Here is an 11,861-nt window from a genome sequence, read left to right on the forward strand (position 1 = left end):
AACAGATGGCACAGAAGATGACAGGGAAGAACGGATAGCAGAGAAGAACAGATGGCACAGAAAGATGACAGAGAAGAACGGATAGCAGAGAAGAACAGATGGCACAGAACATGACAGAGAAGAACGGACAGCAGAGAAGAACAGATGGCACAGAAAGATGACAGAGAAGAACGGACAGCAGAGAGAACAGATGGCACAGAAGATGACAGGGAAGAACGGATAGCAGAGAAGAACAGATGGCACAGAAAGATGACAGAGAAGAACAGATAGCAGAGAAGAACAGATGGCACAGAAAGATGACAGGGAAGAACGGACAGCAGAGAAGAACAGATGGCACAGAAGATGACAGAGAAGAACAGACAGCAGAGAAGAACAGATGGCACAGAAGATGACAGGGAAGAACGGATAGCAGAGAAGAACAGATGGCACAGAACATGACAGAGAAGAACGGATAGCAGAGAAGAACAGATGACACAGAAGATGACAGGGAAGAACGGATATCAGAGAAGAACAGATGGCACAGAAGATGACAGGGAAGAAGGATAGCTCCTCTCTATTTCATATGTGGGTCTGAGAGGCCCACCATTGGACGAATAAGGGTATTGGCCTTTGCTCCTCTTTCTCATATGTGGATCTGAAAGGCCCACCTTGGGATGAATCAGGATAATGAAATTACATCATTAATTACTCCTTTCTTTTATGATGTAACAATTCCAAATTTTGTCACCGGAAAGGGACTTACGAGTCAGGAAAAGTCAGGAAATTTCATAACTGTAGCTTTAATAGTTCCGGAGATATGGGGACTTTTATGCGGCTGTGGGTCTGACAGACCCACTCTGTGCGGCGAAGGTTAAACTGTAGAACGTTTTCCGTACTTTCCCCCACTTTTGACTTGATACTTGTCCAGTAACAGATTCAGGAAATGTTCATCAGAACAAGCCAGTCAAACTTCCGTTTGCTGTAAACATTGAAATGAATAATTCATCAAAGATTGTGACACAGCTGAATAAATTAGATTTTAAAACGATTCCATTTCGGACGGTTGTATTACTGAAACATGAAGGAACATGCATATAATCAACAATTTCAGCAAACATTGAAGTCAGTATTGTCATCATACACTGGACACAACAGGAGCCACCAATGAAATTTAAGAGCACTATCAACACTACTATAATATAATTACTGACTACTAACGCTACAAAGTAGTACTACTACTGCTGATGATGATGATGATAATGATAATAAAAGGCAATATTCACATTCGGCCTTCCCTTGTGTTCTTTCCATTGAGTTTCATACCGAAGTCGGAAAAAATTATAAATTTGTTTAAATAACATTGTAATATATACTGATTTCTTCCCCTCTCAGTGATGTAAAGGTCAGTCACAGAGTGGAGGGGATGAAATGTAGAGTATAAACTGCAATGTTCTTAACCAATCTACAACCATTTCTGTCTTGTAAATGGAAGTATACACTATACAGGGGAAGAAATCCACAATTTTTCTGCTGAAGATGGAATGAGTAGTGTTCACAACAAGGTGTGGATGTTCACTCCATCAGTCATGCAGATGAGTGTTGGGGAAGAAATGTAGATATAGTCAATGATGACAATAATGCCAACAACTGTTACAAACTATTCAAAGTAACAATGAATATAACAATCACCATGAATGATAACCATGATAATAGTAACAATGCATTAACACTAATAATAACAGTGACTATTACAAAGCAACAATTAAATATGATAACCATCATGATGATAGTAGTAGTAGTAGTAATATTTTTTTTTTAAATCACTTTGGATGATACAATGTGTTTAGGGGAAGGTGCTTGTGTGGGGCAGGAATCTGCCAAAATGCAGTCTTTAGATGACCTGTAAATGAAGGGGGAGCAGGATGGTTGTATGTAAAAAGATCCTTGTGGTTTTTATGCAATTAACCCAAATATTTATCTTCAGAACAAAATAACAAATTTGGATAACCCATCCAATAAAACGGTGTCAGATTTCATTCAAGATTGTGATTGCACATATGCAAAAAGCATACCATTTCATTCAAGATTGTGATTGTGCATAATCAGATATCTTTCCAGATGGTGATTCCTCTGCTGTCTCCTGTCATGAATGTGCTTCCTCTGCAGTCTGTCTCCTGTCCCGCTATGGACACCGTCTTATACACACTGCGTTCGTGGGCTTCAACTCCCACGTTCACTCGAATATACACGAGTGGGTTTTTACATGTATGACCGTTTTTACCCCGCCATGTAGGCAGCCATACTCCGTTTTCGGGGGTGTGCTTGCTGGGTATGTTCTTGTTTCCATAACCCACCGAACGCTGACATGGATTACAGGATCTTTAACGTGCGTATTTGATCTTATGTTTGCGCATACACACGGAGGTTCAGGCACTGGCAGGACTGCACATATGTTGACCTGGGAGATCGTAAAAATCTCCACCCTTTACCCACCAGGCGCCGTCACCGTGATTCGAACCCGGGACCTTCAGATCGAAAGTCCAACGCTTTAACCATTCGGCTTTGGCGCCCGTCAGGTATGTACAGCAGTCTCCCATCTTTCCATCACTCTTCTGCTTTTCTACCTCTGTCGCGTGTCTTTATGCATTTGTCCGTCCATCTGTTTCCATCTTCCTATGTCACTTTCCCTTCCCCCTCCCTCTTTTTCTCCACTCCCCTCTAGTTCTCTCCCTCTCCTAACCCCCTCCCCCCCTCCCCAGGCCCCACCCCCGCTCTTCCTTCTCCCCTTCATTCGCTCTCTCACTTCCTCCCCCCCCACCCCTTGTCTCTGTCTGCCAATCTATATCGATCTCTATCTCTTATGAGCTTGTCTCCCATTTAATCAATTGTAAACTCTCGCATACGAAAAATTTCAGTTATTGTTTCTCTCTCTGTCTCCCTCCCTCCCTCTCACTCTCTCCCTCCTTTCCTCCCTCCCTCCTTTCCTCCCTCTCACACCTTCCCATCTCTCTGTTGATGTATCTATCCATCCATTCACCTATGTCTGAAGCCATGATCAAATCAAAGTCCCTCTGTGATCCAGATTACACCCCTGCTGGCCAGATCACCACCTGACCAGGATGCTTGCTACCACTGAGCTTCCTCCACACTGTCTTTACAGTCTGTTTCCTGTCCCACGACCTTCATACACACAAGGTATGTTCAATAATCTCCTGTCCTACTTTTACTCCTCTCCTTTTTCCCTTCTGTCATGTGACTTCATATAAGCTCTGTTCCTCTATCTCTGCATCTGTCTGTACATTTTCCCTGTCTCTCTCCATCTTCTCTGTCTCTAACTCTCTCTACATCGGTCTTTCTCTGTGGTTCTTATGGCATTTACATGTGTATACTGTCACAAATATCTCCATGGAAATCTTTTAAGTTTTCTTCTTTTGGTGTGACAGCTAAAACATGTTTAGGAAAGAAATCAAAATATACTTTCATCAGTGTCTTTTTTTTTTTTTCAGTGGCACATTCCTGGTGTTTTCATCCTGAATCATCCATGCACAGCCACACCAAGGCTTGTTTCCTGCAAGTTGGATGCCAGCAGTCCACAAAAAAGAATCTGTATCACGTCATGAGGAAACAGTACATTGCTGCTAAATCTGCTCCCTACACTTAACCTGGCACTAAAAAAGCTGACAGCGAGAAAGTTGCCTCACCCAGTCAGCAACATGCCTGTGCAGCCTGGCAGTGCAGCAGTTTGCAAGCTCCCAGAGGTCTTCAACTGCTGGGAGGGGGTTTCACTGCTACAGATCTGAAGAAAAGCAACCACAATGCCAATCTCAAAGAACAGAAAAAATCCTATGAAGTTATCAGCTATTGCCTAGTCAATCTAACCAGTGGTGTGGTGACTGCCATGGATAAAATGTCTAGTGGTACCTGGAAACCAATAATATGCTCACTACTCCAGTGGATCCCAGCCCACTGTTGAGTACCAGGAAATGAGAGGGCAGATGACCTAGCAAAAGCAGGAGTCCAGGAAGACCTGCTTGTCAGTAGCATCAGCTACTGTGAGAAGAGCATCATCAAGTCACTACTGAAGCCACAAAGATACAATCATCTGTCCAAAGAGCAGCAAGTGATCCCAGTGAAATCCCGAACCGGCCTGACTCGATACTCTGCTGAACAAGTTCAGACTGGCACCCTCACAATCCTGCTGCATTCAAGACAGACAGCTCACCACGTCCTTCAGATGTGCCCTCTTCATCAAGAATGACAGGCGGTGTGGTTTGGTACAACTCCATTGAGGACCAAGCTCTATGGCAGCTGACAGGACCTTGAAAAGACAGCTGTCACCAGATGCAGACTGTGGTTAAGATCATATGAACTATGTTTGATTTAAAAAAAAAAAATTGTGACAGCTTTTTTTGTCATTTTTATTAAGTGGTTGAAGCATTGTATAATGCTTTGCTTTTTATCCTGTTAGTGGTATTTCTGATTCATCACTTTTGTGCTGTTGACAATGATTTATTTTTATCATTGTCATGTATGCAGTGTCATTTGCTTTTGTTCTGGTTATCATCATCTTATTTTCAGTGTCAAGAGATAATGCAACAAGACATTAAATTGTAAAGTTTGTAATATTTTGTTGGTGGTTTTGTCTGTATTCTGTATGTGGGGTGAATGAATAAGCAAGATATGGGTTGGTGTTTGAACAATTGAATGGTTGGGTGTGTCGGGTTAGTGAGAATGTGAGAGGTGTGGGGAATGTAATGAGTGACAGATCACTCTAAACTATATATATATATATATATAAACACAAAAATAACTTGAAAAAGAGGCTGAGAGTTGGAGGTAAGATGACAGTATGAAAAGAAGAAATAAATGGAAAGAGGGAAAGAAAGGAAAATGAAGGAAACAAAAAATGAAAAGCAGATGATATACTTGACAGAGAAATAGGGGGGAAAAAAGAAGAAAAGAACATTTTTCTTGAGACAAACACAGATTGGAAGACATGAAGTGTTTTTAGAGAGAGGAGAAAGGGAAAGAAGAGTGATATGGAATAAATGAACAATACAGATGAAGAAACGAATGAAAGAAAAAGGTTAACAAAAATAATAACCCCCCCCCCCCCCCCCAAAAAAACAAAAAACCCATCAAACTTGAAACTAACAAAAACAAAACAAAACAACCAGAACCCAAATAAAAAGGAATGAACAATGTTGAAAGAGAGTGGATTTCACAAACCAAAAGAAATGAAAGTAACATCAGATAAAATAGTAACGTAAAGCAATAATACAAAGAGATATTGAATATACGTGTACACATGACATACACAGACAAACACACACACACACACACACTCAACGAAGTACATACTTCTCCAGCAGCCAAGCACTCCTCATACAAGTTGTTCACTTCTCAGCACATACTCAATAATTATGTTTGCTGACAAAACAATGTATTAACATAGTAGGTTTTATGGTGTGGTTTTAGAAGAGGAGGAAGAAGAACAAGAACATGAATAGGTTATTTGCGATCTTCCATCACGTCAACATTCTCTGTTAACAATGTGTCCCACTCACCTTTCCATCCACACCCTCACTCCCGCCCAACCCTACCAATCCAGAATAATAGGAGACAACTCAGGCTTATGTCTCTGAAACGTCGATGCAGGGTATTTACTTCCCCTTCTGGATGACCGGAAATGAAGAAAGAGAAACCAAGGGAAAGGGCAACAGGCTGGTAAAAACAAACGGCGAATCATCATGTCTTTCAACGCCGGACAGGGTATGTGGTTTACCATTCATCTTTATACACGTGTATTGCAAGTTTTCGAATGTCCTTTCTTCTTTTAACCTGTTCGATTGAATGTAATTTTCAGCATATGGCTTGGAAATAAAACATTTCTTTCCTGGAACTGTTACGCCAGAAGCCAAATGACTGTTCTGCCAACTTATCGTTTTCTACTTCTTCTTCTTCCGTTCTTTCTTTCTTTCTTTCTTTTTAACCAGGAAAATGGAAAATTTACAGTTCAGAAGTTTGGACAGTTTCACTCTTCTTCCTCGTTAGCGACCACAATCATCATCAATTTGATTATTCTGTCACTTGTAGAGGGAGGGAGTCTGATCTATGAAAAAATTCAACAAAAAACAAACAAAAAACAGAACCGCGACCGTTTAGCACCCACGGTTGAGCCCGGGGAGCCCGGGCTCCGGCCAAAAAAAAAAAAAAAAGAAGAAGAAGAAAAAAGCTGTTCTTTTGAAGTTGAAATTTGGAGGCCCTTGACACAAAAGTGTTCATGGTTTTGGCCTCCACTACATTATCAGGTAAACTGTTCCAATCCCTGATGGTCCTTGGAAGGAAGAAAACTGAAGGCAGTCACTGGTGTAATCAATGTAAAATCATATATCTGAGAAGATGGAGGTTTACCCCTGATACAAACTAATATTATTAAATTTATAGTCAACAAAATCATTCAAACTGATGATATGATATGATAATGTGATTTGTAAGGCTGTTCAACCAAGATCTGATCTTGATGGTCTCACCTGGTCTGCAATAATAACCCATCTAGATAATCCTATATAGATTGTGACATGGACTGGTACTATTGTGACTGGCAAGCCAAGTGAGCGTGGCACTTGTGGGAACAAACGCTGGGGCAGCATTTATCATTTTTCAGCATGGAAATGGAATCCAGCCGATTTTTTAAGGCATTCAGTATTGCAGCATTTACCACATCAGAGTTCTGTTTATTACATGTTTCCATAATCTTAGCAATGCCTTGACGGCAGATAAACACATACCACATGTGACACGCAAGCACACACACCAGCATGTGTGTTTGTGTGATTAATTATTAATATGTGTTTTTGAGACCAATATTTTTGTATTTATTTTCTTATTTCTATGCTTTTTTTTCCCCTGTGGAATAGTATCTGTCGTTTATTTCGTCTCATTCAGAAACATAACCATGCATTGTACTTGTGGATCACTGACTCACTGGACTAGTGAAAAACTGTTGTTTTGTGAACAGAACATCGCCATCCTACCAGCTACGCTGAGTTACAAGGGGTGGACGTCAAGATTTCAGACAAGCTGAAACGTTCAGAATCTTCCTTCCTTCTTCAGGTCAGCGGACTCAAAGAATATTGAGAAAACAAATGATGCACTTACTCAGTGATCTTCCTCATCTTCTGTGTTCTTGGGCTGCAACTTCCAAAGATATTATGCATTCAGAAAAGTGGTTTTGTCATATCCTATGTCTGTTATGTAGTTTGGTAAGAAAAAAATGCGTGATTGTGGATCTGGATTGCTGTGTAGAGAATGGAGACTTATTTGACTGATTACTTGTCTGAAACCAGAGTGACTCGTCCCTTTTAAATTAAGCACAACTGAATGCGAATAAGAGTAATAATTAAATAGAGAACTGAGACTACTCATATGATGATGACATCTCCCTCGATATATCAGCTTAAATTTTACATGCAGCAATCTGTACAATTAAAGTGATTAGTGCCTTCAGTCATTCAGTCAATACTTCTTTATTGATCGATAACCAAAATCAGTTGTGCATTCATAGGACGCATGAGTTACATTGCAGTAGTATACAGATAATATACAATATTCAGAGCTAAAGGTTTAGCTACAGATTTTTTAGTTTTGTTTTCATTTATTGGATTGGTGTATATGTGTGATGTTTGTGTGTGTGCATGTATGTGTGTGTATGGTGTGTGTGTGTATGTTTATGTGTGGTATGTGTGCTTACATGTTTGTGTGTATGGTGTGTGTGGTGTGTGTGTGTGTGTGTGTGTGTGTGTGTGTGTGTGTGTGCAGGCAGAAATCAAGTGCATGACACTGAAGGATCTGACTACTCTGGACAGTTATGAGGTGGGTGTGCCTTTCCTCTTCATGGGGAAATGGATCACATGTCAGAACTGGTAGTGTTGAGTGCACTTAGCTAGTACTCCTGCACCTGTCTTCAACACCTTTGAAAAAAACAACAACAACAACAACAAAAAAACCCAAAAAACCCATTCTGCTTGTCATTCAAAAGATTGTTGAACTGTTTTAACAGCTCCAAACTCTCACATATGCATGCAAACAAACATGCATGCACACACACACACACACACACACACACACACACACACACACACATGCACACATATGCACAAACAAATAAATGCAGGAACACACACATGTATGTGTACATACACACACATGCACACTCACACACATGCACACATGCGCTTCGAACAGCAATGAAAGACCAGAAAAAAAAGAAAAAAAGAAACAGCTGCATCAGTTTGTTGCATTCATGATGAACGGCGCTGATTTTTGGACACACTAATTTCTGTAAGTAATTTTAGGACAGTAATTTCACACAATAATACAGATAGAATTGTGAAATGTTTACGGTTAGCTGTGAAATGGTAGGAATTCATGCCACTGGTTTGTGAGAAACCAGGACTAATGCCATTTTGTGTGTGTGTTTTGTGCCTGTGTTTGTGTGTGTGTGTGTGTGTGTGTGTGTGTGTGTGTTGCAGTATGACTTTGAAGTGGAACATTTCGTGCTGCAGAACTTCAGTACAGATGATGTCAAGAATCACCCTCCACTCTGAAAGGAAATAATTTCCCCCTCCATCCGTCCCCTTCCTCTCTCTTTCTCTCATCTCCGTTTCGGTTTCATCTTCTTTTTTAGCTGTTTTCTTCTTTCTTTTCTTTTGCTTTATTTTCCTCTTTCTTTTTCTTCTTCTTTGTTCCTCTCCCATTCTTTACTGCTGTGGGTTGTGTGACATGCTTGTTTTTTTGTTTGTTTTTTTGTTTTTGTTTTTTTTCTGCAACAAATTTCTCTGTGTGTTCTCCCAGAGAAAAACATGTACCCACAGTGCAGAACCACCCCATTTTTTTCTTCTTTCCACTAGTGTATTTGTTTAACCATCAAAGTGGATTTTTACTGTATAATTTTGCCAGGATTAATCCCTTTGTTGCCATGGGTTCTGTTACCTGCTCTAAGTGCATGCTGTACACAGGGCCTTTGTTTATCATCTCTTCCAAAAGACTTGCACACAGACCACCACTCAAAGTCAAATGGAGGGGTGAGTAAAAATCCTGGTACAACGTGGGAATCAAACCCGTGGACACTTGCTTCCTTATCAGGTGCATTGCCACTAGGCCAGTGCTCCATTGCTTCATCCAGTGCTTTGACTTGCTTTATGCAGAGGGTGCTGGGCCCATTAAGAGTGGCTCCATTGCTTTATCCAGTGCTATGACTTGCTTTATGCAGAGGGTGCTGGTCCCAGTAAGAGTGGTTCCATTGCTTCATCCAGTGCTGTGACTTGCTTTATGCACAGGGTGCTGGGCCCAGTAAGAGTGGCTCCATTGCTTCATCCAGTTCTGTGACTTGCTTTATGCACAGGGTGCTGGGCCCATTATGAGTGGCTCCATTGTTTTATCCAGTGCTGTGACTTGCTTTATGCACAGGGTGCTGGGCCCAATAAGAGTGGCTCCATTGCTTCATCCAGTGCTGTGACTTGCTTTATGCACAGGGTGCTGGGCCCAGTAAGAGTGGCTCCATTGCTTCATCCAGTGCTGTGACTTGCTTTATGCACAGGGTGCTGGGCCCAATAAGAGTGGCTCCATTGCTTTATCCAGTGCTGTGACTTGCTTTATGCACAGGGTGCTGGGCCCAATAAGAGTGGCTCCATTGCTTTATCCAGTGCTGTGACTTGCTTTATGCACAGGGTGCTGGGCCCAATAAGAGTGGCTCCATTGCTTCATCCAGTGCTGTGACTTGCTTTATGCACAGGGTGCTGGGCCCAATAAGAGTGGCTCCATTGCTTCATCCAGTGCTGTGACTTGATTTATGCAGAGGGTGCTGGTCTCATTTTGTATTTTTTTGTATTTTGTATTTCTTTTTATTGCAACAGATTTCTCTGTGTGGAATTCAGGCTGCTCTACCCAGGGAGAGCATGACACTACACTACAGCACCACCCATTTTAAAAAAAAATTGTTTTCGTGCGTGCAGTTGTTTTTTTTTATATTCCTATTGAACCCTTTTGTTGCCGTGGGTTCTTTTACGTGCGCTAAGTGCATGCTGCACTGTGGACCTCGGTTTATCGTCTCATCCGAATGACTAGCGTTCAGACTACCAATCAAGGTCTTGTGGAGGGGGAGAAAATATCGGCGGCTGTGCCGTGATTTGAACCAGCGCGCTCAGATTCTCTCGCTTCCTAGGCGGACGCGTTACCTCTCGGCCATCACTCCACCATTGAGAGTGGTTCCATTGCTTTATACAGTGCTGTGACTTGATTTATGCAGAGGGTGCTGGGCTCATTAAGAGTGGTTTCATTGTTTGATTCCAGAATTAGATACTTCAACTTACTGATAGAGTGGTGGTTATTGCAGATGTCCATTCCAGTTCAGCTGAACTTTACCTTCCAACTCGTTAAGTGTGGAAGTTGTAAGTGAAAGCACTTTGGTCTGTCCCCGCACAAGATTCAGCGCTGCACAAATGCATTATTTATTACAAGTATTATTGTTAGATACAAAGCCGCTTTGTCAGTGGATGTGATGATGGGTTGTGGGGACTGCTGGTCCACTTTGTGATCTCACCAGTTTTTTTCGGGGGGACTGCAGATTTCACTTGTAACTGGAGCAAGGTGTTACATTTCAAGAAAGAAAAAAAAATTATTTATTTGACTTTATTTTTCTTTTCTTTATTTTTTAGAACGTGGGTCTTTGGGATCTACAAAGTAGTAGTAGTTGCTATCTGCCACTACCACTGAAGAGACAAAAGAAAATGTGCACACACAAAAAATTCCCATGTAGAATTTGAGAAATGCATAAAATGTTGTTAATCTAATGAAGCCTATATTTAAAAAAATTTTTTTTTTAATTAAAGACAAAAATGGGTAATATAATCCAGAGCAGCATATGTCTCGCCTAATGTTGTTTTTTTTACATCCATATATGTCTCCCATTCTCTGGCTTGTTGGGGTTTTTGTTGGGGTTTTTTTTTTTTTTTGTTTTTTTTAATGGATCACTCGTCCAGCTCTGACACCTCCTTGGAACTGTTCCTCATCTCTCTTGACTGAAGTTAGGATCATTGTACGACAGTGTCTGTTGTGATGGTTCATCATGCCTCACACAGGCTGTGGCTTGTGCCCCGGGTTCAGGGGTTGAAGTCTGACCCTGAACTCGTACCCTACCCCACAGAACATCTGACCCTGAAGTGGTGAAGCTTAAGTACTCTTGTTTATATGATGCAGAAATTAAACTTAAAAGCAGTTGCCAGAGCAAAGGAAACCCCCAACTGATAGGTGCTTTCAGGTGGGGGTGCAGGGGAAAGGAATCTATGGAGGAGAAAAACTGAAGTAGTCTTTGTGTCTTGCCCCAAAATGAACACAAAACTCTTTAAGGTTTGTGATGGTGAAGATAACTCTTTGGCCAGTTCTTCTGCCTGTGGTTTGTGTGTGTGTTTATGTGCTTTTTTTTCCCCCCCATGTTTGTGGCCTGTAACTCCTACATTCACTAGCACCACCAAGTACCACTGAGTGGGGTTTTACATGCATGGCCATCTTCACCCCATCATTTAAGTAGCCATACTCTGTTTTGGGGGCCATGTATGCTGGGTATGTTTGTTTGCACAACCCACTGAACACTGAGATGGATTACGGGATCTTTAACATGTGTTAATTTTAAATCTTCTGCATGTGTATGCATGCAAAACGGCTTCAGACTGTAGCAAGTCTGCTTTTATGTTCACCTGGGAGATCAGAAAATTCACCACTCCTTAACCCGCCAGACAGCAGCCAGGATTCGAACCCAGGATTATGGGCTTGAAAGTCCAGTGCACTGACCACTGGTCTGTGGCACCCTTCCCTGCCTGTAT

At 41.4% G+C, this 11,861-nt stretch overlaps 1 long non-coding RNA gene across 1 annotated transcript; it reads left to right on the forward strand.

Annotated features, from left to right (window-relative positions):
- The first annotated feature begins 5,696 nt into the window (after positions 1 to 5,696).
- On the forward strand, positions 5,697 to 11,557 carry LOC143282502 (uncharacterized). Its single transcript, XR_013055268.1, has 4 exons — positions 5,697 to 5,751; positions 7,001 to 7,095; positions 7,801 to 7,854; positions 8,514 to 11,557. It is a non-coding gene; the product is annotated as an uncharacterized LOC143282502 (long non-coding RNA).
- Positions 11,558 to 11,861: the final 304 nt, after the last annotated feature.

Source organism: Babylonia areolata, chromosome 5, assembly GCF_041734735.1.
Source record: "Babylonia areolata isolate BAREFJ2019XMU chromosome 5, ASM4173473v1, whole genome shotgun sequence".
NCBI lineage: Eukaryota > Metazoa > Mollusca > Gastropoda > Neogastropoda > Buccinidae > Babylonia > Babylonia areolata.